This window comes from Hevea brasiliensis, chromosome 17 (assembly GCF_030052815.1).
Source record: "Hevea brasiliensis isolate MT/VB/25A 57/8 chromosome 17, ASM3005281v1, whole genome shotgun sequence".
Lineage (NCBI taxonomy): Eukaryota > Viridiplantae > Streptophyta > Magnoliopsida > Malpighiales > Euphorbiaceae > Hevea > Hevea brasiliensis.
In genome coordinates this window covers 15,668,732-15,695,690 of record NC_079509.1, presented here as the reverse complement: position 1 = coordinate 15,695,690, position 26,959 = coordinate 15,668,732, and the positions used below count along the sequence as shown (strand labels likewise).

The window sequence follows — 26,959 nt, the reverse complement described above, 5'->3', positions numbered from 1 at the left end:
TGGAGCTAATCAATTTGAGTTAAAGACTGGTCTCATTCAAATGGTTCAGAATTCACAATTTGGAGGTAGTCCACTTGAAAATCCTCATTCTCATTTGAAGAAATTTTTGATGATATGTGGTACACAAAGGCAGCCTGGAGTTTCAGATGAAGTGATTCGGCTCACCTTATTTCCATTCTCTCTTCGGGATTCAGCATTGGAGTGGTATGACTCACTTCCACAAGCTACTATAGCTACTTGGGAGCAGCTATCTCAAGCTTTTCTATCTCAATTTTTCCCACCTGGGAAGACCACTCATTTGAGAAATTTGATGGTAGCTTTTAAACCAAGAGATGATGAAACTTTGTATGAATCTTGGATGAGATTTAAGGAGCTTGAAAGGCAATGTCCTCATCATGAAATACCGAAATGGATGATTGTTCAGAATTTCTACACCAGAGTTACTCCAGCCATAAGAAACACAATTGATTCACAAGAAGGAGGAGATTTCATGAGAATGACAAGTGAAGAATGCTATGATCTATTAGAGAAGATTGCTCATAATACCCATTTATGGGGAAATCCTAGAGCACTTGAGCCAAAGAAAGTTGGGATTTATGAACTTGACTCAGTTAGCTACATGAATACAAGATTTGATCAGTTGACTCAGCTTCTTAGTGATTTTTGCACAAAGGCAACAACCTCAACTCCTACAACTATGCAACAAGTTGCCTTCACAGATGGAACTCAAAGTTGTGGAGTTGATTACTCTTCTTATGGTGATGATTTTTTGCAAGAACAAGCTGCTTATGCAGGAGGTTATCAACAGAAACCTATGGGAAATGCTTACTCTAATGTGAACAACTCAACATGGAGACCACAAGCAACTTTTGCTCAACAAGGCCAAAGCTCAAATTATGCTCATAACCAGCAGTATGTGCAGCAAAATAGGCCTCAATTTCAGCCTCAATTTCAGCCCACAAGGCAGCCACAACCTGGATATCAAGCAAGAGCACAACAATCCCTTCCACCTCATGAACCGAAGCCAACCTTGGAAAGCATGATGGAGAAATTTTCCGTTGAACAAAGCAAGATGAATAGCAAATTGGAGGAAGAAATGCAACACATGAGACAAACCATGGATCAATTACAAGTCCACAACCGCATGTTGGAGACTCAATTGGCTCAACAAGCAAGCTCATCGGGAAGCAATTCCTATGGCAAACTACCTAGCCAACCACAAAACCCTCATGAACAATGTAAGGTTGTAACCTTGAGAAGTGGTAAAAAAGTTGGTCAAGAGAGTGAAAACAAGAGAGAAGAAAAAGAGAGCACAAAAGAAGAAAATTCAGTTGAGAGCAAGAAAAATGAAAAAGAAAAAGAAAGCAAAAGTGAGCAAGATGAAGGAGAGAAACCATACATCCCACCTGAACCTTACAAGCCCACCCTTCCCTACCCTCAAAGATTCATCAAGCATAAGCTAGACAAACAATTTGGCAAATTCCTTGAAGTGCTAAAGAAGTTGTATATCAATGTGCCATTCACTGAAGCACTATCCCAAATGCCAAGTTATGCCAAGTTTTTAAAGGAGATTCTTACCAACAAGAGAAGGCTAGAAGATTATGACACCATCAACTTGGGAGAGCAATGCAGTGCTATAATTCAGAAGAAGTTACCTCCCAAACTCAAAGATCCGGGTGTGTTTTCCATTCCTTGTCATATTGGTGATAATTGTGTGGCAAATGCCTTATGTGACCTTGGAGCTAGTGTCAGCCTAATGCCACTCTCAATATATGAGAAGTTGAATATGGGAGAGTTGAAGCCCACAAACATGTATCTTTCATTGGCTGACCATTCAATTAAATATCCAGAAGGCATTCTAGAAAATGTGCCTATCAAGGTTGGGAAATTCTAAATTCCAGTGGACTTTGTCATTCTAGATATGGAAGAAGACACAAAAGTTCCTATCTTATTGGGAAGACCCTTTTTGGCAACAGCTGGTGCATTAATTGATGTAAAGGGTGAGAAATTGACACTTAGAGTGGGAGATGATCAAATAATATTCAACATCAATCCAGCCATGAAAAGGAAACATGAAGAAGTTGAGTCTTGTTTGCGGGTAGATATTATTGATGAGATTGTTCAAGAGCATTTCAGAAAAGGCTATCCACAAGACCCACTTGAAAATTGCTTAGTCCATGGTGGGAGCGTTGATGATGACAATCTCAACATAGCTGCTTTTGCACAACACTTGGAGAGCTCTCCACCACATCCTGAAGCCACAAATTTTCAACTTGAAGAAGTGCAAACTTTAGAGATTAAACCACCATCATTAAAGGTAGAGGATGCCCCAAAGGTAGATCTTAAACCTCTTCCTTCCAACCTCAGGTATGCTTTTCTTGGACCGAATGAAACATATCCTGTTATAATTAATGCATCATTGACTGATATTGAGAATGAAAAATTGTTGAGAGTTTTGAGAGAATATAGGAGAGTTTTGGGTTATGCAATTGATGATATAAAGGGAATTAGTCCAACAGTTTGTATGCATAGGATTTTCCTAGAGCCAAATAGTAAACCTTCCATTGAACATCAAAGAAGATTGAATCCTACAATGAAGGATGTTGTGAAAAAGGAAATCCTAAAATTACTAGTTGCTGGAATTATTTACCCCATTTCTGACAGTGAGTGGGTTAGTCCTGTGCATGTTGTACCAAAAAAAGGTGGAGTGACAGTTGTTAAAAATGAGAATAATGAATTGGTACCCACTGTCGACACCATTTTTTGGCCGATCCCCAAAATCAATAAACATTGAAACCAATCCCTAGCACTAAATTTTCCTTTGCCAGCCAACTACATTTCCGACCTCTCTTTGCCATATTACCTATCTCTCTTCACAGAGAATTGAATCAATGCTAAGCCCTCGTATCATCTAAAGTCTTGCCAAGTCGCTCACCGATCTCTCAAGCCAATTGTCAAATTTCCTGACCGGTCGATTACATTCCCGATCTCTCCTGTCAAACAAAATTGAATCAATACTAGATCTTTATGTCACTGGTCTTATTGCCGATCTCTCATTTTAAGTTTAGGAATAATTAAGATTCCGATCCGATGTAATGATGATCTTGATTTTAAGTGGGTTCACCAAATTTCCAATTTTTAATCAAGTCCCGATTAACGTTGATTCCCTATCGATCTCATGCTCATTATGTTTTCCGATCTCTCACACTTAGGTTAATAATCTCTTTCAGTTACTTCGATATACTCAGACAATCAAATGTTAAACAATTTAGAGATTTTTCCGATCACAATCATTCATTGAACAAAAAGGGCATTCCACTTCATTTCATTTCGAAAAATTTGTACAAGTCATTCAGCTGGGGGATCACCCCCAGCCTAATCTACATTTTGCTCATTTTCTCTCTCACCCTCGGCCTCCTCTTCGCTTTCCTCTCCGCCTTCGGGAGCCAGGTCGGCCATCCAAGAGAAGTCCTCCTCTGGGTAACGCTTTTGGAGCTCGGCCAAGAGATCCTTGTGAGCGTTCACATAGGCACCGGCTATTCCTGTCACCATCTCTTTATCTTTTGCCTTAAGCTCCTCAGCAAGATGAGCGACCTGAGCAGCTTCGTTGGCCCGGAGTGCCTGGACTTCTCTAAGAGCGTGATCCCTTTCAGCCAGAACATGAGTCTGTTCGGCCATCTTATCCTCATAGTACTTCATCCGCCCCTCAATTTGAGATATGTAATCCCGAGCGGATGAGAGTTGGGATCGGAGGGATGCCACCTCTTGACTCTTCTTCTCGACCTCCTTACCCAGCCGATGCGCCTTTTCCCGGACTATGTGCTGGTTCAGCAAGCACTCTACATTCAGACTCATGGATCGGGTTAGGATGTCGTCAAGATTATCCGGAGACAGTCTGTCCCGATCCTCCCGAAGGCAGATGGAAGACCCCAAAATTTTGGCAAAATCGGGGTTCTCCTGAACGGTCCGGTTGTTCTCTAGGGAAGCAATCAGTACTTGGGCGCCACGAGAAGAGGGCCTCGTAGGAGGTCGGGAACGACTCCCTTCTGTGCTTGGAGCAACTGGAGGAGGTGGAAGCGGCTCTTCCTGTTGAGGAGGAGATCAGACAGCTTCAGTGATCGGCGGCCCCGAAGGTCGGGCGACCTCCTGCGTCTCCCTGTGTTCATGGCGGAGTTTGAAGTAAGGCCGAACGCTTCATCTCCTTTATTTTCCAGAAATCTCTCTCCTTCTTCCGCTTCCTCGAACCTTCACCCCGCCATACCTACACAAAAAGAGGTCATGAGATCGATAAGGTCCAAAGATCTGAGTAATAGAAAATACCGATGCCAAGATCGAGAGTCAAGCCCGCGCTTTCGCGTGATCAACTCCATCGCCCAATGATGCAAATTTCTAGCCACCGCATCTAAACAGAGTACTTTTGAGTGGTAGCTTGATTCTTCACTCCAAAGACTATTAGGCTTTCCTCCTTATTCAGTGGTAATACGCCGGAATCAAGGGCCTCGGTGCCACCAGCTATACGGGAAGTCCTCGAAGCAGGTCAGATTTTTGCTCCTCAGAATGAAGAAGCGGTTCTTCAAATTCTTAAGGGAGGAGGGCAGATCGGTGAAGAGCCCACAATGAGGCTTCGCCTGAAAGAACCAATGCTCATCATCCTTTCGGCGAGTTAGCTTGTGCAGTTCGGCGAACACCTTAGCCGTAGGTCTGATTCCCTTAGCTCAAGACAGCCTCTAAGGCTACCAAGATCCGCCACGAGTTAGGTGAATTTGAGCGATGCACACTTGGTGGAATTTTAGGACCTCCTTGAAGAAGTCGCCCGTAGGGAACCAAGACCGCCTTTAACTGTTCCTCGTATACCATCACCATGTCATTCTCTTCAAAGGAGTGATCGGCTCGGTGATCGCCGTGACACCGGATAAGTTCATATGAATCGGGCTCTATGTTGTACTCCTGGCTAAACGACTGCAGATCGGTTTCTTGCAAGATCGATGGCAGCTCGTCCATAGGAAGATTCTCCCTCCCCGAAGGAGGTGCATGCCTTGATGGTGCGATCCGCCCTCGAGCTGGAGCAGAGACCCTAAGAGGTTCCGGTTGTGTGCTCGGCCCGACCACCTCTTCTTCATCAGACGACCATGAAACATGGACGGAAGGTGGACTTGCCGCTCTCTGACCTTCGGCGCTGCTCATTTTTAAGAAAAACAAAGAACTTAAAGCTAAAAGAAGGATTAAAACCCTTACCGGAGCTTGAACGGAGTCGGAAGAGCTTGAAAAATCGGGAGAGTTTTGGAATTGCTTGCGAGAGATAGAAAATGGCATAAAGTGAGAAACTGGCTAACCCCTACCCCTATTTATACTCGTTCGAGCATTTAATTCTCACGATGTCCCAGGCAATGCATCGGTTAACGAGATTCGCCAGCTGTTCTGACACGTCTCTCAAATTCCATAAAGAGAATGGCTAATTAGAGATCGGCATATTAAGATAAATGTTTCGAATTGCGGATCAGTTAAGGGTTGTTCAGTTGGGAACCAGATCGGATAAACACATCAAAGATCGGAAAATAATCAATACAATAATAATAAGATGATAATTGACTTTTATTTCTAAGAGATCGGATTACATCATTTGGGCGATCTCTAGGGATCAGAATAATAGAGATCGGAAGATGGGGGATCAGCAAGAGAGATCGGAATAGGAGCATGGGAGGGATCGGAAGGCAAAAGGAATAAGACAAATCCCAAATAACAGTCATCAGAATCAGAGTCGAGGTAGTTAAAGCGTGGCAGACGAGATCTCCACCGCACGCCTAAGAATCGCCCGCAATGCTGACAGGTGCCAGGGTATGTCATGACAGTCCTGTACATTCCAATCTCCACCGTTGATTTCACTTGTAAGGACGAACCCGGAGCCCTTGGATCAAGAGAGGAGACGACAAGACCAGCGCCTTTCGCTCTTAGCCCTCAGATCGCTCCGGACAAGTGGATTTGAGACCGTCAGATTGAAAGAAGAAAAGGACAAATATTCTGAAGAATAATCTCAGCCGTTCATTTTGGTTCTCTTTAATTCTCAAGCATCCGATCATGTCCTTCAAAATCTTGACCCTCCATCTCCCTCAAAATAAATCCTGACCATTCATGGGGAGCACCCGATTCCTATAAATACCTGCATGAAAAACTGTTCAAGGGACGGGCAAAAAAAGAGAGGTAGTTATTATAGTGGAGGAACTCTGAAACTTGATTCAGTTTGTTACTCTGCTACTTAGAAGTGTTGATTAGAAAGACTTTTGAAACTAGTTTTCTGAAGTGTTTTCTTGAAAAGGATTACGACACTGAACTCTACATTTTCAGCTTTGTTCATTATCCGGTCACACTCTCACTTTCACCCTTTATCATCTCTGCTTTCATTCCCATTGTCCAAGCTCAAACTTCATTCCACTGCTTTTATCTTAACTGATTGCATTTTAGCTAAGCACCCTTCAGTTCACGATTTAACATCACCCTCAAAGCTAATCACCCATTGCCTTATCACTATTTGTCACCTCGTAGTTATTTCAATAGTTTTGGCTCTTATGTAAGAGTTCATATTGCTGTTTTATTAAGTGTTTACGTTTACTTTTCGCACTTTCTTTGTTCTTCTTACGTATGCGATTTTCTCCAAGTTCATTTTGTGCAAAAAAAAAAACCCCAAAGAATGTTACTCTCGAGTTATCTCTTTAGTGATCAGTCCATCATTTTATTAATCTTCGTCATTTCTGAATGCAAGTTTTCTAGCTCCTAGTAGCGTGTAAGTGGTTGGGTAAAACGTAGGTAACTGCAACTTAAGGGTCTCTTTTGAGAGAGAGAGCCTGAATAACACGTCAGGAAAATATCCCAACTATTAGGCTGACGTAAACGGCAATTCGGCAAGATGCCATAAAGTGGAATAAAACCAAAGTAAACGAAACAGAATAGATCGGACATTAATAGGTATTGGTAAGATGACTACATGGAAGGTCGGTAAATCAAGTCTAGTATCCCCCGTTTAGTCACAAAATACCAATTAGTTAAAAGAAGCCTTATCCCCCGCACCTTTGAACGCCAGAATCCTTAGCTTTAGGTCCTTATGACATGTAGCTGAAATTAAAATTCGGGAGATCGGAAAGATCCCATTCAGGTTCCTGTTAATTTAATAGAGATCGGAAGAGAGTTCTTATCCGATCTCAACTCTAAATTTTAAATAAATACTTAATAGAGATCAGAGGAGAGTTCTTATCCGGTCTCAACTCAAAATTTTAATAAATATTAAATAGAGATCGGAGGAGAGTTCTTATCCGGTTTCAACTCAAAATTTTAATAAGCATTAAATAGAGATCGGAGGAGAGTTCTTATCTGGTCTCAACTCAAAATTTTTAATAGAGATCGGAGGAGAGTTCTTATCCGATCTCAACTCAAAATTTTAATAAATATTAAAGAGTTCAGAGAAGAGTTATTATACAATTCTTAAATTAAATTTTAATAAAATAGTTCTTTTAAATAAGATTAACATGCAACAGTAACTCACTAAGGTTGTCTCATTTACTTATGTATCTGGGTGATCCAAATTTAGTGAAAAATCAAATGCTCCTTTAGTCAAAAGGATCAATATGTCCATTCAAGCCCTCCTAACTAATGCAAAATTAAATCTACTTACCCTTATTAAGGGACGAGGTGGGGTGCCTAACACCTTCCCCACCCGTTTACGGACCCCGAACCTAGAATCTCTGTCTTGAAGTGGTTTCATTTCAATTTATTTTCCAAATGGTTTTCTTTAGTTTCCCTCAAAACTAAGGTGGCGACTCCTCACTCTTTCCCACTTCGGTGAGGGTTCGTTCAGGCGACCGCAAAATCCCTTGCGACGGCTTGGCGACTCCGCTGGGGACGAATATCCGAATTTAACCCCGGTCTAGAGGTCTAAAAAGTAGATTTAATTTTCCAATCAAATTATAGTTAGGTAGGCTCACCCGGCGATAGTTTACATGTTAGTTTTTGTTTATTCCTACTAACTGTTCCTCTTGTTTTGCTTGTTTTATCCTCCTTACAGTGCTCTTCGTTTCGAAAAAGAAAGGAAAAAGGAAAAATGGAAAGAATAAAATCCCCTGAATTAGGAAGAGGTAAAGATGTCCCTTCACACACTGAACACTCACACGATGTCCTCACACACTTCGGTCCTATACCCGGGCTTTCTTACCCTTTTAGGAAAGTAGGAGGGGGTCATGTAGCGGTACCCGTGGGTTTTACCCTGTTAGTATCCGTGAAGGCTTCTGCTCAGATTGAAACTCGTTCTATCCACTGTGATATTCGTGGAATTTTCCCGATAATATCATGGTTATAGAACGGGGCTCTACTGTTACAGTAGGGGCAATTTGGGAACCTGTGGCTTTTAGAAAATTAGACCTTGAGCTAAAACTATCACAATAGCTGAAAGCCGTAGTGAGCTACCTTATAAGATAGAACTATCCAATTAGGTAGCACTCATCCGGTATCAGGAGTCTCCCTATGTTAGGACAAAAAGGGGCATACTTACTCTTACCCTGTTCTGCTTTAATTTCTTTTTGTTCGTTTTTGTGAGGGTAATCTTGAATTCTACTGAAACACCTACACATTTTCCTACTTTGATAAATGTGTATGTGTCACCCTGCCAATAGTATGATTCAAAATTACCCAAATTTATCTTGCTAACATGTTTTTCCGCAGGCATCATCAAACCAAGAGTCTGTGAAAAGGATAAGGCATCATTTTTATCATGGCATCCTTAAGTCAGTCGGCAGAAGAAGTTCAGAATGCTAAACTTCGGTCCAAGTCAACTCATACTCTAGTACCCTCGCAAAATAATGTTTCCAAGGCACATGCTAGCTTACTACCCTCATGGGATCTGAATAAAATTGAGGTCAGAATGAACAGCCTCGAGGGTCTGTCTAATGGATGGAGGTCATTTCCCGATCAGGTCAAGGCACGATTTGAAAGGAAATACGGGAAAATTGCAACCCTAATGCGAGTCAAGGTCCAAATCCCGGCATTAAAGGCCATGCTGTCAGTTTGGAATCCTAAGTATGGGGTATTCTCTTTCAATGACATTGATACAGTTCCCACTATGGAAGAATATCAGCATTACCGAGATTCCTTACTCAACACACTGGATCTACCTACACCTTGAGCATAGGCGATCCGAAACGATTAACACATTTGTTGGGTATTCCTTCGGAGGAGGCAAAGTCAAAAGAAACGGTCAAAGGAAACACGCATGGATGGTATTGGACCTACCTCGAGAAGCGGTTAGATCAATTCCTCCAAGAGAAACAGTGGGATCAAGCTTCAGTAGCACTCGCATTGGGAATCTATGGCCTGATTTTGTTCCCGGGACCATTAGGAATCATAACCTGCAGCACGGTGGAAGTATTCTGGCGGTAGAAAGGCGTGAGGTCAATCCGACATCGCAATTCTTGCGAGACCTTATTAACCCTTACCTACTGCATAACAGTGGTAAAGGGTCCATCAAGTGTTGTTCTCAATTGTTATATCTCCGGATTATCACCACATATGCCTGTGGAGACAAAGGGATTGACTTGGTACCTTGACCAGCCTCCCATCGAGAAGATGACCGTTAATAATCGATCAAGAATGAACAAAGCAGTGGAACAGATTTTGAGTTTCAATAGCCATGATTATTGTTGGAGGAAGTGTGGCGTCGTGCCAATCCGCTTTGATCAAGACGGAGGAAATCAGTCGATGTCCCTGATCGGAGTAACCGGATACACAAGTTACACTCCGGCCTTGGTAATGAGGCAGTTTGGCTCAACACAGTCCAGAATCGACATTGAAGAATATCACCAAGGTCATTTCTACCATGAGCTCAAGGAAGATGAAGGGTTGAAAATGGCTCGCAAGTCTTGGGAGAACATCACTCTGGTGGAAAGATCGCCTAAAGGCCCAAGCGCCTCGGGCGATTATCTTAAATGGAGAGCTGACAGGGACCGAGAATACTCAACTACAGAATTCGAAGACAGCGATTCGCACCGAGATGTCCTATTAGAAGAAGCCGATGATCGCCTGGTTGACTCGCTACAAAAGGCAAATACCGAGAACTCGCAACTGCAAGAACAAATAAAACAATTGGAGGACAAACAGCAGATTCTCAAGAGGAAAGTAAGAAGGCTCAGGGAAGAGGCAAGGGCCGAAAAGATGGGTTTTGAAGAGCAAGAGATACGGTGGGAAAAGGAAAAAAACTCTCTCCACGTTGTAATGAAAGAAGTAGAAGCACAGAATAATAAGCTTCAGGAAAAAACGAAATACCAAGAGATACTCGTTGAAGAGTATAAACAGGAGAACAAAAAGAAGAAGCTCGAATTAAAAGAACATACACTACTCATGAACAATATCTTGAAGGAATGTGCTAAGGAAAGGAAAGAGAAAGAAAGACAAGCTGCTCTCTATCAAGAGCTGAAAGAGAATGTTGACCAGCTGGAGAGAACAATAGCACAGGGAAAGCAAGAACTCTTACCTGAATCTGAGTATGCTCTGAAAGCATTCGATCCTGCCAAACAAGAAGAAAGGTTATATGAGTATCTCAGAAAATGTCATCTCATTATAAAAAACCTCCCAGAGCCTAGGCCGATGTAAAGAACACGGTGTACAAATTATTCAGTTAATGAAATGATTTTTGGACCATTGTTTAGCAAATTTGTGAATGAATAATATGACTCCCGTAGGAACTCCCTCGCTAGGGGTATATGAAAAATTGAATGCGCTATATGGACAGGTATCATAAACGCGCATTCAATCTAGTCTTTCACAGTCAGACTATTGAACGATGCCATGATAAAAGTGATGCAGTTATCCTTCAACAGATTTCATTTCTGGCTCTCAAATGCCACCGTATCCTTCGTCCACATCAGGACCCTATTTAATTTTGATCAAAATTCACTAAAAATTTCTTTTTTTGACTCCTTACAGAAAAACAACATTGCTTCGAACAAGGCAAGTCTGACCAAGCACGCGATTCAACCCCAGTGAGTGTACTTAACAAGATCTCGAACAAGAAAACTAATGGAAGACCAGGAACAAGTATAGAACCTACAGGGGCAAGTGTCTGAACTAAAAGACCAGGTTTCAGAACTTATGAAACTGATGAGGGAGATGTCCCAAAGTAAGCCAGCTTCAGACCTTAACCTACCATTACCTCCCCCACCTCCTACAACAGTTGATTCTCACTACGCTTCAACCTCTTTCACTTTCTAGCCACCAATCCAGGATCCGACGGTCACTGTCAATCCGGTTCCACTAAATAATGAACCTCCTTTCTCTTATTACCCAACCATCCCGAATGCCGAACCATCCCTTTCGATCCCGAACCCTCCAATTCATTCTGCCCCTCATTTCCCAGTCGAGGGAGTACCTCACACAATAGGAGGAGAAAGTAAGATGAGAGAGAATGAGAAGCTGTCCGCTCTGGAAGAGAGATTGAGAGCTATAGAGGGCCTAAATATGTATGGCTCAGTTGACGTGGCATCACTAAGATTAGTACCGGATGTGGTGGTGCCGCCCAAATTCAAGGTCCCCGATTTTGACAAGTATACTGGGAATTCGGACCCTCGAATTCATTTGGCCACCTATATTGCCAAGATGTCCTCTATGACAGATGATGACAGACTGTTAATCCACTTCTTTCACGAGAGCCTCTCTGGAGCAGCCCTGAGGTGGTGCGTTCAGTTAGACAGAGTGCATCAGGCTCTCTGGAAGGATTTAGCCGAGGCCTTTTGAAGCAAAGACAAATTTAACTGCGATGTGGCCCCCACAAGGAGGGATCTTCAAAATCTGGTGCAGAAAGACTGGGAAAGCTTCAAGGAGTATGCCCAGAGATGGAGAGAAAAGGCGGCAGAAGTACATCCCCCGGTGACCGGTAATGAGCTATGCTCTCTATTTATCGAGACTTTGAAGGCTCCCTACTTCAACTTGATGATTGGGAACACTTCCAACAGCTTCTCTGACATCATACAGGCCGGCGAAAGAATTGAGGCCAATCTAAGAATGGGACGGTTGCAGGAGTTGGCTGAGAACCTCGCGAAAAGATCGCGCTTTGGCAAGAAGAAGGAGGGTGATGTGCATTCCACACCACAAAACAATTATTCCCCATTCCCTCAAAACAATTATCGGCCATATCCTCCCCCTCATGGCCAAACAGTCGCTAACATTCCACCTCCTTTCCCTAATTATCCACACCCGCGCCCACAATATCCCTCGCCTGCAAATTACCAACCAAGACCACCTCCTCCTCCTCTTCAACCAAGACCACCACAAAACAACCCAAGACCTCCAAGGAACCCTGATCCACCTCTTCCTCTCCCTCTCAGTGAAATATACCGATACCTTGTCGGTATAAACCAAATTGTACCAGTTCCCCTAGACCCGATCCAGCCACCGTATCCCAGGTGGTATGATGCCACTGCCCGTTGTGAGTACCATGGAGGGGCACAAGGGCATTCAACTGACAACTGCGGTGCACTCAGGGGGAGAGTACACGCTTTAATCCGAAACGGGTGGCTAAAAATCGAGGGAAATGGTTCCCTCCCCAATGTTACCTCAAACCCACTGCCTAACCATAATGCGGGCAGTGGTGTAAATATGATAGAGTCTGATAGAGAAGGATCAACACCGGAAGTAGACAAGCTGGTTCCTTACTTTAAAGAAATTTTTGCTGTGGCAATGAGGGAAGGCTACCTTTGCCCTCAGGTAACGGGAGTAGGAGAATGTACGGGGTGTCCTTATCATGGAGGGGCAATCGATCATGAGCTGCGGGATTGTGAGGGATTCAAACAAGAGGTCCTGAACTTGTTGTCTCTCAAGGTTCTGAGATGCCAGACAAGGTCGAAGATGGAGGAGGGAGTGAACACCACTAGATACAGCCAGAATGCTTCTACCTCCAAACCCAGAATCACCTTTTCACCCCCAGTAGCCTCGCCGCCAGTAACGGTTATCCGAGCCCCATCTCAGCTCCCTATTACCAACACCCATGCCATACCTTGGAACTACAATTTCCAAGTCTTCACCCAAGGAGCATTAAGCAGTACACCGGCTCCTAGCCTTGCTTCACCCCCGGCACCTCCTAAGCCATGTTTCACTCCTCATGAACACTTTCAGATGACTTATGCCGGACCTACCACCAGTGCTACTCCCCAGAATAATCCTCAACCTGTCGCTACCACAAAATCCTCCTCGCATGAGCAAGAAGTCGAGTTCATAACTCGAAGTGGGAGGTGTTACATGAACGAAGAAAAAGAAAAAAGAAAAGGGAAAGTAAAGATGGGAGAGTCATCAAAGAATGCAGAAGATGAGGTTGAGAAGGCAGGGGAAGTAGAGCCTGCTGAGCATAAAGAAGAGGAGGAACTGCTGCTCCAAATAATGAAACAAAGCGAGTATGATATGGTGGAGCAGTTGAGAAAGACACCTGCCTGAATTTCGCTGTTATCACTGATCTTGAGTTCGGAAGTGCACCGACAAGCCTTGCAGAAAATCCTGGATCAGGCCTTTGTAAACCCCGACATTACTCCGGGGCAGTTTGAGAAGATAGTGGGGCAAATCCAGGCATCCAGTTTTGTTACTTTCTCGGAGGACGAGATAGACCCTGCGGGTTTAAGGCACACTAAAGCTCTGCATGTAACAGTGAAGTGTAAGGGTTGTATAGTAGCCAAGGTACTTATTGATAACGGGTCAGCTCTTAATGTACTGCCTAATACCACCTTAGCCAGGCTGCCGGTTGACCAATCTGACATACGTCAGAGTGCTATGGTAGTGAGAGCCTTCGACGGTACAAGGAGAGAAGTGCTGGGAGACATTGACTTGCCAATCCAAGTCGGTGCATGTACTTTCAACGTCACGTTTCAGGTGATGAACATTGAGCCGGCCTACACTATGTTGTTGGGGAGGCCGTGGATCCATTCTGCGAATGCTGTTCCTTCAACTTTGCACCAGAAAATAAAATACATTAAGGACAGCAAAATCGTCACTGTAAAGGGGTGAAGAATCCATATTGGTCACCAAACCGCAATCACTTCCTTATGTGGAAGCGGCTGAGGAGTCGTTGGAAAGCTCTTTCCAGGCCCTCGAATTACAAGATATCGGGAAGGAGGGGGCTATGGCTATGGTGGCCAAAGTGATGTCAAAGAATGGATATCAGGAGGGCAAAGGCTTGGGCACCACATTGCAAGGGATCGTTGAACCTATACCGGCTATTCATAAGATAGGTCGCTGTGGTTTGGGTTATGAGGAAGATGCCCTTATGGATGGACGATTCTGGATGAGGAAAACACTTCGGGATCAGAGATTCGATCAGAAAATGGGAAAGATGAAAGTAGTCCCGAGAATCACAGAAGTCTTCGCTAAACCAGTCATTGAAAATCCAGCAGAGGTGGAAGAATCACCTGATGACCCGTCCATCGATGTCATTCACCTGGGTTCCTTCTACGAAGCTCTGGTCTCGCCAGTGACTAAGGGGCAAGAACTGGACAACTGGACAGTGGAGGACATCCCTGTACTCAATTTCGAGTAAAGTACCTTTGGTTATCTACACTTTATCATTTTGTCCATGGTGACAAGTGTAATACTGTAAATGGACCTTTTTCTTATGGCATAAATATTAATGAATTAATAGCGCATTTTAAATCCAATTCTTTCCTTTCGAATTTCATCCTTATAATATGTTCCATTTTTATTCATTCAGGACCATTCATCAATTAACACCTAATAATCCAATAGACTCAGAAATTCCTCTGGTTAATTTTGAAATCCCCATAACTGCCAATACTTCAAGTGATTCTGAGGAAGACCTTACAGAAGAAAGCAATGAAAAGGATGAACCCTCCCTAGTGCCTTGTGGAGACAAAACGCACACCATAAATTTAGGCACAGAAGAAGTAAAAAGGGAACTTAAGGTAGTGGAGAGTGAAGAATTGGGAGATATGATCAGTCTGCTTAAAGAATTCCTCGACGTATTTTCCTGGAGCTATGATGATATGGTGGGTTTGGATCCTCAGATAGTGACACACAAAATTCCCCTGATTCCGGGGACAGTTCCGGTAAAGCAGAAGTTAAGAAGAATGAACCCCGACACACTGCTCAAAGTTCGGGATGAAGTCAAGAAACAGTATGACGCTGGGTTTCTGGAAGTGGTCAAATACCCCCAATGGGTGGCTACCGTCGTCCCGGTAATAAAGAAGGACGGGAGAGTTAGGGTGTGCGTTGACTACAGGGATCTTAATAAAGCAAGCTTGAAAGACGATTTCCCTCTCCCCCACATTGATGTGTTAGTAGACAATGCTGCGGGATTAGGCAGGTGTTCATGTATTGATGGGGCATCAGGGTACAATCAGATCCCGATGGACGAGGAAGACAAGGATAAGACTGCTTTCATCACTCAATGGGGAGTGTTTTGCTATCGGGTCATGCCTTTCGGATTAAAGAATGCTGGTGCTACCTACCAGCGCGCAATGGTCACATTATTCCACGATATGATGCATAAAGAGGTGGAAGTGTATGTGGACGATATGATCATTAAATCCAGAGGAAAAGAAAGCCACGTACAGGTGATGAGGAGGGTATTCGAGAGACTCAGAAGATATCAGCTGAAACAGAACCCTGCCAAATGCATATTCAGAGCTAGATCTGGGAAATTGTTGGGATTCATAGTAAGTGAGAAGGGAATAGAAGTTAATCCAGACAAGGTTCGAGCTATTCAAGAAATGCCATCCCCAAAAACAGAAAGGGAGGTGCGCAGTTTCCTGAGAAAATTGAACTACATTTCGAGATTTATTTCTAATCTCATTGCCAAAGCTGAGCCTATTTTCAGACTACTCCGAAAGAATAATTCCACTCAGTGGGATTCAGTTTGCCAAGAGGCTTTTGAGAAAATTAAGCAATACTTGACCAACCCACCAGTATTGGTTCCACCCGTGGCGGGAAGGCCTCTTATCCTGTATATGGCGGTCCAACAGAACTCGATGGGGTGCGTTTTGGGACAACATGATGATACCGGCCGAAAGGAGAGGGCTATTTATTACTTGAGCAAGAAGTTCAATGATTGTGAGTCGAGGTACTCTTTCTTAGAAAAGACTTGCTGCGCATTAGCTTGGACAGCAAATCGCCTCAAGCACTACATGCTGAATCACAAGACATGGCTCATCTCCAGGATGGATCCTATCAAATATGTATTCGAAAGCCCATTCGTGCCAGGTAGGATAGCCAAGTGGCAGGTCATACTCTCCCAATATGACATAGTCTATATGACCCGGAAGGCAGTGAAAGGTAGCGTGATCGCTGACCTCCTAGCAGAAAATCCTATCCAGGATTATGAAGCTTTGGATTTTGAGTTCCCTGATGAGCACATCAATGAAGTGGACTGCGAAGAAGAGGGGCCAGCCGATGTATGGGAGATGTATTTCGACGGAGCTGTCAATTTGTCCGGGAATGGAATTGGAGCTGTATTGATATCCCCAGATGGAAAGCACTTCTCGATAGCCATTAAGTTGAGATTTGACTGCACCAACAACGTCGCAGAATATGAAGCTTGTGTGAGGGGTCTACAGGCTGCAATCAAAATGAAAATCAGGAAGTTGGAAGTATATGGAGACTCAGCCCTGATTATATACCAAGTCAAGGGAGAATGGCAAACCAAGGATCCCAAACTAATCCCATATCAGAAGTACTTACTGGAGCTGATTAAGAAATTCGAAGAGATCTCTTTCACTCACCTTAGTCGAGACAAGAATCAATTTGCTGATGCCTTAGCCACTCTAGCCGTTATGGCTCAAATCGAAGAAGGGCAGATGACTCAGATATTGAAGATTAAGGCAAGGAATGAGCCAGCTTATTGCTTCATGATTGAGGAAGAACCCGACGGTAAACCCTGGTATCATGACATCCTGGTCTACTACAGAACCAGAGAATTCCCCTCAGGGGCGAACCGAAACGAAAAAAGGATGCTTCAAAGATTGGCATTGGGATACTTCCCCAGTGGTGAAACCCTATACAAGAGAGGGTCCAACGGTGAGCTGTTGAGATGTGTGGATGCAAAAGAGGCGAAGAAAATCCTTTTTGAGACTCATGAGGGAAATTGTGCAACCCATGCCAATGGGCACATGATGGCTAAGCAAATCATGCGACGGGGATATTTTTGGACTACAATGGAAAACGACTGCATCGAATATTTCCGAAAATGCCATAAGTGTCAGATCTACGTAGATCCAATAAACGTTCCGCCTCACAAATTGTTCAACCTCGCCTCACCATGGCCTTTCGCAATGTGGGGCATCGATGTGATTGGTCCCATCAACCCTAAGGCATCCAATGGGCACAGATTTATTCTAGTAGCAATCGACTATTTTTCTAAGTGGGTCGAAGCCACATCATACGCCCATATCACGCAGAACGCATTCCTCAAATTCCTCAGAAATACTATCATCTGCCGGCATGGTCTCCCCAATGAAATCATCACTGACAACGCCAAGAATCTGAATGGCTCGAAGATCCAGAAATTGTGTGATCAATACAAAATTCGACACCTCAATTCCTCCCCATACTGTCCCTAGATGAATGGAGCGGTGGAGGCTGCGAACAAAAATCTCAAGAGGATAATCCGGAAAATGACGGTCACGTAAAGGGATTGGCATGATATGCTTCCCTACGCTCTCCACGCATACTGGACTTCTGTAAGAACCTCAACCGGGGCAACCCCATACTCACTGGTTTTTGGGATGGAAGCGGTAACACCTATTGAAGTTGAAATCCCTTCCCTAAGGATTCTGAAGGAATCAGGGATTGATGAGTCAGAATGGATCCAGTCAAGGTTGGATCAGCTAAACTTGCTAGATGAGAAAAGGTTAGCAGTAGCATGTCATGGGCAGTTATACCAGATGAGAATGGTTAGAGCATTTGACAAAAGCGTTCGCCCACGCGAATTCCAACCCGGGGACCTAGTTCTGAAGAAAGTGCTACCGAATCAAAATGATCCCCGGGGCAAATGGTCACCAACCTACGAGGGACCTTATGTGGTTAAAAAGGCATTTTCTGGAGGAGCCTTGATTTTGACCCACATGGACGGTGAAGAGTTTCCGAGACCTGTGAATGCTGACACCGTAAAGAGATACTATGCCTAAAAAAAAAAAAAAAGAAAAAAAAAAGGAGTAGGAGTGAAAACCCGAAAGGGCGCTCCTAGCAAAATGTGTGAAAGAAGGCGAAAACCCCGAAGGGGCGCTTTCTGTAAAACGAGTGAAGGATGAAAACCCGAAGCGGCATCCTGAAAAAGTGAGTCATCCAAAAAAAAAAAAAAAAAATCTAGGGGCGAAAACCCGAAAGGGTATCCCGAGAACAAAAAGGGAGAAATGAGGAATGGGGGGCATGAAACTAGGATGAAGAGGAAACTGTCACAGTATGAGGCTTCAGAGAACTTGAAATGATGGCAATTAAGAGATTTCAAAATCAGCCACAGGGAATATGTGAGATCTATCCTTGTACCCTTCTTCTTTGAAACTTCTTCTTTGTTTATATTAAACCGTAATAAAATCACACTTCATTCCCCATGTTTCTATCTTTCCCTTATATTTATCTTTCTGCAATCTCGTTATTTAATGCGCTATTTAAATCAGTTAAAATTTTTGCCATAAGATTAAGATTTGACAATTGATAACCTCACGAACTTTACTGTGAGATTTGCAGGGAATGACCTAAAAAAAAAAAAAAAAAAAAAAAAAACAACTAGAGGTGAAAACCCGAAAGGGCACTTCTAGTCATATAGACGAAGGGGAAGTAAAAACCCGCGAGGGTGCTTTTCGGGAGAAAGTCTGAAAAACAGAAATGGGGCATTTGAAGAAACGAGGCCATAGGTCAAGTCTTGCAACTCGTCTTCCATTCGTCATTGGCCTTCGGGATTCTGTTAAGTACACTTCATTGGGGAAGAACTTCTTGTGTCCGGATTAGGCTTGCTTTGTAAGTGCAATTTAAATTTCCTGTCATCAACCTCTGGTTCCTTGATCTAAGTTGATTTTAATTTTCCTGTCATCAACCTCTGGTTCCTTGATCTAAGTTGATTTTAATTTCCCGCAATTTAAATTTCCTGTCATCAACCTCTGGTTCCTTGATCTAAGTTGATTTTAATTTCCCGCAATTTAAATTTCCTACTATCAACCTCTGGTTCCTTGATCTAAGTTGATTTTAATTTCCCGCAATTTAGATTTCCTGTCATCAACCTCTGGTTCCTTAATCTAAGTTGATTTTAATTTCCTGCAATTTAAATTTCCTGTCATCAACCTCTGGTTCATTGATCTAAGTTGATTTTAATTTCCTGCAATTTAAATTTCCTGCTATCAACCTCTGGTTCCTTGATCTAAGTTGATTTTAATTTTCCGCAATTTAAATTTTCTATTATCAACCTCGGGTTCCTTGATCTAAGTTGATTTTAATTTCCCACAATTTAAATTTCCTGTTATCAACCTCTGGTTCCTTGATCTAAGTTGATTTTAATTTCCTGCAATTTAAATTTCCTGTCATCAACCTCTGGTTCCTTGATCTAAGTTGATTTTAATTTCCCACAATTTAAATTTCCTACTATCAACCTCTGGTTCCTTGATTTAAGTTGATTTTAATTTCCCGCAATTTAAATTTCCTGCTATCAACCTCTGGTTCCTTGATCTAAGTTGATTTTAATTTCCTGCAATTTAAATTTCCTATCATCAACCTCTGGTTCCTTGATCTAAGTTGATTTTAATTTCCCGCAATTTAAATTTCCTGCTATCAACCTCTGGTTCCTTGATCTAAGTTGATTTTAATTTCCTGCAATTTAAATTTCCTGCTATCAACCTCTGGTTCCTTGATCTAAGTTGATTTTAATTTCTTGCAATTTAAATTTCCTGTTATCAACCTCTGGTTCCTTGATCTAAGTTGATTTTAATTTCTTGCAATTTAAATTTCCTGTTATCAACCTCTGGTTCCTTGATCTAAGTTGATTTTAATTTCCTGCAATTTAAATTTCCTGTCATCAACCTCTGGTTCCTTGATCTAAGTTGATTTTAATTTCAGTTGATTTTAATTTCTTGATTTTTTTTTTTTCGTTATCAACCTCAACCTCTGGTTCCTTGATCTAAGTTGATTTTAATTTCCTGCATTTATATTTCCTGTTATCAACCTCTGGTTCCTTGATCCAAGTTGATTTTAATTTAACTTCTGATACCGATCCCTAGGTCACTGAATTAGGTATGCTTTAGTTTCAGACACCTAATCGTCCAAAATACGGGTCTGAATCTTTACATAATTCCTACACGGTAAATTTTTCCCTTAATAGAAATTATGTAAAGAGGGGCAGCTGTCGACACCATATTTTGGCCGATCCCCAGAATCAATAAACATTGAAACTGATCCCTAGCACTAAATTTTCCTTTGCCAGCCAACTACATTTCCGACCTCTCTTTGCCATATTACCGATCTCTCTTCACAGAGAATTGAATCAATGCTAAGCCCTCGTATCATCTAAAGTCTTGCCAAGTCGCTCACCGATCTCTCAAGCCAATTGTCAAATTTCCTGACCGGTCGATTACATTCCCGATCTCTCCTGTCAAACAAAATTGAATCAATACTAGATCTTTATGTCACTAGTCTTATTGCCGATCTCTCATTTTAAGTTTAGGAATAATTAAGATTCCGATCCGATGTAATGATGATCTTGATTTTAAGTGGGTTCACCAAATTTCCAATTTTTAATCAAGTCCCGATTAACGTTGATTCCCTATCGATCTCATGCTTATTATGTTTTCCGATCTCTCACACTTAGGTTAATAATCTCTTTCAGTTACTTCGATATACTCAGACAATCAAATGTTAAACAATTTAGAGATTTTTCCGATCACAATCATTCATTGAACAAAAAGGGCATTCCACTTCATTTCATTTCGAAAAATTTGTACAAGTCTCCCCCAGCCTGATCTACATTTTGCTCATTTTCTCTCTCACCCTCGGCCTCCTCTTCGCTTTCCTCTTCGCCTTCGGGAGCCAGGTCGGCCATCCAAGAGAAGTCCTCCTCTGGGTAACGCTTTTGGAGCTCGGCCAAGAGATCCTTGTGAGCGTTCACATAGGCACCGGCTATTCCTGTCACCATCTCTTCATCTTTTGCCTTAAGCTCCTCAGCAAGATGAGCGACCTGAGCAGCTTCGTTGGCCCGGAGTGCCTGGACTTCTCTAAGAGCGTGATCCCTTTCAGCCAGAACATGAGTCTGTTCGGCCATCTTATCCTCATAGTACTTCATCTGCCCCTCAATTTGAGATATGTAATCCCGAGCGGATGAGAGTTGGGATCGGAGGGATGCCACCTCTTGACTCTTCTTCTCGACCTCCTTACCCAGCCGGTGTGCCTTTTCCCGGACCATGTGCTGGTTCACCAAGCACTCTACATTCAGACTCATGGATCGGGTTAGGATGTCGTCAAGATTGTCCGGAGACAGTCTTTCCCGATCCTCCCGAAGGTAGATGGAAGACCCCAAAACTTTGGCAAAATCGGGGTTCTCCTGAATGGTCCGATTGTTCTCTAGGGAAGCAATCAGTACTTGGGTGCCACGAGAAGAGGGCCTCGTAGGAGGTCGGGAACGACCCCCTTCTGTGCTTGGAGCAACTGGAGGAGGTGGAAGCGGCTCTTCCTGTTGAGGAGGAGATCAGACAGCTTCAGTGATCGGCGGCCCCGAAGGTCGGGGCGGACCTCCTTGCGTCTCCCCAGGTTCATGGCCGGGAGTTTGAAGTAAGGCCGAACGCTTCATCTCCTTTATTTTCTGGGAAATCTCTCTCTCCTTCTTCCGTTTCCTGGAACCTTCACCGCCCGCCATACCTACACAAAAAAGAGGTCAGTGAGATCGATAAGGTCTAGAGATCTGAGAAATAGAAAATACCGATGCCAAGATCAGAGAGCTGAAGCCCGCGCTTTTCGCCCGTGATCAACTCCATCGTCCAATGATGCACTTTCTAGCCACCGCATCTAAACAGGAGTACTTTTGAGTGGCAGCTTGATTCTTCAGCTCCAGCACTATTAGGCTTTCCTCCTTATTCAGGGTAATACGCTTCGGAATCAAGGGCCCCTGGTGCCACCAGCTACGGGGGAAGTCCTCGAAGCAGGTCGGATTTTTGCTCCTCAGAATGAAGAAGCGGTTCTTCCAATTCTTAAGGGAGGAGGGCAGATCGGTGAAGAGCCCGCAATGAGGCTTCGCTTGAAAGAACCAATGCTCGTCATCCTTTCGGTGAGTTAGCCTGTGCAGTTCGGCGAACACCTTAGCCGTAGGTCTGATTCCCTTAGCTCGGCACAGGCCTCGGAAGGCTACCAAGATCCGTCACGAGTTAGGGTGAATTTGAGCGATGCACACTCGGTGGAATTTTAGGACCTCCTTGAAGAAGTCGTCCAGAGGGAACCGAAGACCGGCCTTTAACTGTTCCTCGTATACCATCACCATGTCATTCTCTTCAAAGGAGTGATCGGCTCGGTGATCGCCGTGACACCGGATAAGTTCATATGAATCGGGCTCTATGTTGTACTCCTGGCTAAACGACTGCAGATCGGTTTCTTGCAAGATCGACGGCAGCTCGTCCATAGGAAGATTCTCCCTCCCCGAAGGAGGTGCATGCCTTGATGGTGCGATCCGCCCCCGAGCTGGAGCGGAGACCCTAAGAGGTTCCGGTTGTGCGCTCGGCCCGACCACCTCTTCTTCATCAGATGACCATGAAACATGGACGGAAGGTGGGCTTGCCGCTCTCTGACCTTCGGCGCCGCTCATTTTTAAGAAAAACAAAGAACTTAAAGCTAAAAGAAGGATTAAAACCCTTACCGGAGCTTGAACGGAGTCGGAAGAGCTTGAAAAATCGGGAGAGTTTTGGAATTGCTTGCGAGAGACAGAAAATGGCATAAAGTGAGAAACTGGCTAAGCCCTACCCCTATTTATACTCGTTCGAGCATTTAATGCTCACGATGTCCCAGGCAATGCATCGGTTAACGAGATTCGCCAGCTGTTCTGACACGTCTCTCAAATTTCATAAAGAGAATGGCTAATTAGAGATCGGCATATTAAGATAAATGTTTCGAATTGCGGATCAGTTAAGGGTTGTTCAGTTGGGAACCAGATTGGATAAACACATCAGAGATCGGAAAATAATCAATACAATAATAATAAGATGATAATTGACTTTTATTTCCAAGAGATCGGATTACATCATTTGGGCGATCTCTAGGGATCGGAATAATAGAGATCGGAAGATGGGGGATCAGCAAGAGAGATCCGAATAGGAGCATGGGAGGGATCGGAAGGCAAAAGGAATAAGACAAATCCCAAATAACAGTCGTCAGAATCAGAGCCGAGGTAGTTAAAGCGTGGCAGACGAGATCTCCACCGCATGCCTAAGAATCGCCCGCAATGCTGACAGGTGCCAGGGTATGTCATGACAGTCCTGTACATCCCAATCTCCACCGTTGATTTCACTTGTAAGGACGAACCCGGAGCCCTTGGATCAAGAGAGGAGACGACAAGACCAGCGCCTTTCGCTCTTAGCCTCAGATCGCTCCGGACAAGTGGATTTGAGACCGTCAGATTGAAAGAAGAAAAGGACAAATATTCTGAAGAATAATCTCAGCCGTTCATTTTGGTTCTCTTTAATTCTCAAGCATCCGATCATGTCCTTCAAAATCTTGACCCTCCATCTCCCTCAAAATAAATCCTGACCCTTCATGGGGAGCACCCGATTCCTATAAATACCTGCATGAAAAACTATTCAAGGGACGGGCAAAAAAAGTGAGGTAGTTATTATAGCGGAGGAACTCTGAAACTTGATTCAGTTTGTTACTCTGCTACTTAGAAGTGTTGATTAGAAAGACTTTTGAAACTAGTTTTCTGAAGTGTTTTCTTGAAAAGGATTCTGAATACTGGAACTCTACATTTTCAGTTTGTTCATTATCCGGTCACACTCTCACTTTCAGCCCTTTATCATCTCTGTTTTCATTCCCATTGTCCAAGCTCAAACTTCATTCCACTCGTTTTTATCTTAATCTGATTGCATTTTAGCTAAGCACCCTTCAGTTCACGACGAACATCAGCCCTCAGGCTAATCAGTCCGCTGTCTTATCACTATTTGTCACCTCGTAGTTATTTCAATAGTTTTGGCTCCTTACAGGTAAGAGTTCATATTGCTGTTTTATTAAGTGTTTACGTTTACTTTTCGCACTTTCTTTGTTCTTCTTACGTATGCGATTTTCTCCAAGTTCATTTTGTGCAAAAAAAAAAACCCCAAAGAATGTTACTCTCGAGTTATCTCTTTAGTGATCAGTCCATCATTTTATTAATCTTCGTCATTTCTGAATGCAAGTTTTCTAGCTCCTAGTAGCGTGTAAGTGGTTGGGTAAAACGTAGGTAACTGCAACTTAAGGGTCTCTTTTGAGAGAGAGAGCCTGAATAACATGTCAGGAAAATATCCCAACTATTAGGCTGACGTAAACGGCAATTCGGCAAGATGCCATAAAGTGGAATAAAACCAAAGTAAACGAAACAGAATAGATCGGACATTAATAGGTATTGGTAAGATGACTACATGGAAGGTTGGTAAATCAAGTCTAGTATCCCCCGTTTAGTCACAAAATACCAATTAGTTAAAAGAAGCCTTATCCCCAGCACCTTTGAACGCCAGAATCCTTAGCTTTAGGTCCTTATGACATGTAGCTGAAATTAAAATTCGGGAGATCGGAAAGATCCCATTCAGGTTCCTGTTAATTTAATAGAGATCGGAAGAGAGTTCTTATCCGGTCTCAACTCTAAATTTTAAATAAATACTTAATAGAGATCGGAGGAGAGTTCTTATCCGGTCTCAACTCAAAATTTTAATAAATATTAAATAGAGATCGGAGGAGAGTTCTTATCCGGTCTCAACTCAAAATTTTAATAAGCATTAAATAGAGATCGGAGGAGAGTTCTTATCCAGTCTCAACTCAAAATTTTTAATAGAGATCGGAGGAGAGTTCTTATCCGATCTCAACTCAAAATTTTAATAAATATTAAAGAGTTCGGAGAAGAGTTCTTATACAATTCTTAAATTAAATTTTAATAAAATAGTTCTTTTAAATAAGATTAACATGCAACAGTAACTCACTAAGGTTGTCTCATTTACTTATGTATCTGGGTGATCCAAATTTAGTGAAAAATCAAATGCTCCTTTAGTCAAAAGGATCAATATGTCCATTCAAGCCCTCCTAACTAATGCAAAATTAAATCTACTTACCCTTATTAAGGGACGAGGTGGGGTGCCTAACACCTTCCCCACCCATTTACGGACCCCGAACCTAGAATCTCTGTCTTGAAGTGCTTTCATTTCAATTTATTTTCCAAATGGTTTTCTTTAGTTTCCCTCAAAACTAAGGTGGCGAATCCTCACTCTTTCCCACTTCGGTGAGGGTTCGTTCAGGCGACCGCAAAATCCCTTGCGACACCCACTAGAACTATTACAGGTTGGAGAATGTGCATAGACTATAGGAAGTTGAACAATGCTATAAGAAAAGACCATTTTCCCCTTCCTTTTATGGATCAAATGTTAGAAAGATTAGCCAAGCATTCATTCTTTTGTTACTTAGATGGATATTCTGGTTTCTTTCAAATTCCAATCCATCCTGATGACCAAGAAAAAACTACCTTTACCTGTCCCTATGGCACCTTTGCCTATCGAAGGATGCCATTTGGATTGTGTAATGCGCCTGGCACATTTCAAAGGTGCATGATGGCCATTTTTTCTGATTTTATTGAAGAAATTATGGAGGTTTTCATGGATGACTTTTCAGTATATGGCACTAATTTTGATTCATGCTTGACTAATTTGTCTAAAATCTTGTAGAGATGTGCTGATAATGATCTAGTGTTGAATTGGGAGAAATGCCACTTTATGGTCCAAGAGGGGATCGTTTTAGTGCATTTGATCTCAAATAGGGGAATTGAAGTGGATAGAGCTAAAATAGAAATTATTGAAAAAATGCCCCCTCCAACCACTGTCAAAGGAGTGCGGAGTTTTCTTGGACATGCCGGGTTTTACCGGCGATTTATTCAGGATTTTTCTAAACTTGCTAAACCCTTAACAAATCTCTTGAATCATGATGTTAAATTTGATTTTAATCAAGATTGTATGGTTGCTTTTTGCAGGTTGAAGACGGCCTTAACAATGACTCCTATCATGCAACCCCGGATTGGACTTTGCCATTCAAATCATGTGTGATGCAAGCGAGTTTCTTGTTGAGCCGCCCTTGGCCAATAAAAGATAGAAAACCTTATGCCATTTACTATGCAAGCCGAACCCTTGATAAAGCTCAAGTTAATTATGCCACAACTGAAAAGGAGTTCCTTGCGGTAGTATTTGCACTCAATAAATTTCGTTCTTATTTGGTCAACTCAAAGGTAATAGTTTTCACTGATCATGCAGCAATAAGGTATTTAATGAGCAAGAAAGAAGCTAAATCTAGGTTGATTAGATGGATTTTGTTACTTCAAGAATTTGATTTGGAAATAAGAGATAAAAAAGGTGTTGAGAATGTGGTGGCTGATCACCTTTCTAGGATAAAAACTGAAAATAAAGATGATGAAATTGTGCCAATTGATGAGTTTTTCATGAATGAGCAGTTGTATGTGTTGAAATCTGCACTTCCATGGTTTGCTGATATTGTGAATTTCTTGTCTTGTGGTGTCTTGCCACCTGATTTATCTTGGTAGTAAAAGAAAAGATTCTTGCATGATGTTAAATTTTATTCTTGGGAAGAACCTCTTTTGTTTAGGAGATGTAATGATGGAATAATTAGGAGATGTATACCAGAGGAAGAAATACATGATGTTATTTACCATTGTCATTCCTCTGAATATGGTGGTCATTTTAGTGTCTCAAAAACTGTTGAAAAAGTCTTGACCTCGGGTTTC

At 42.6% G+C, this 26,959-nt stretch overlaps 1 non-coding gene across 1 annotated transcript; it reads right to left on the bottom strand.

Annotated features, from left to right (window-relative positions):
• Positions 1-295: 295 nt before the first annotated feature.
• On the bottom strand, positions 296-402 carry LOC131175642 (small nucleolar RNA R71). Its single transcript, XR_009145835.1, has one exon. It is a non-coding gene; the product is annotated as a small nucleolar RNA R71 (small nucleolar RNA).
• Between the last annotated feature and the right edge of the window lie 26,557 nt (positions 403-26,959).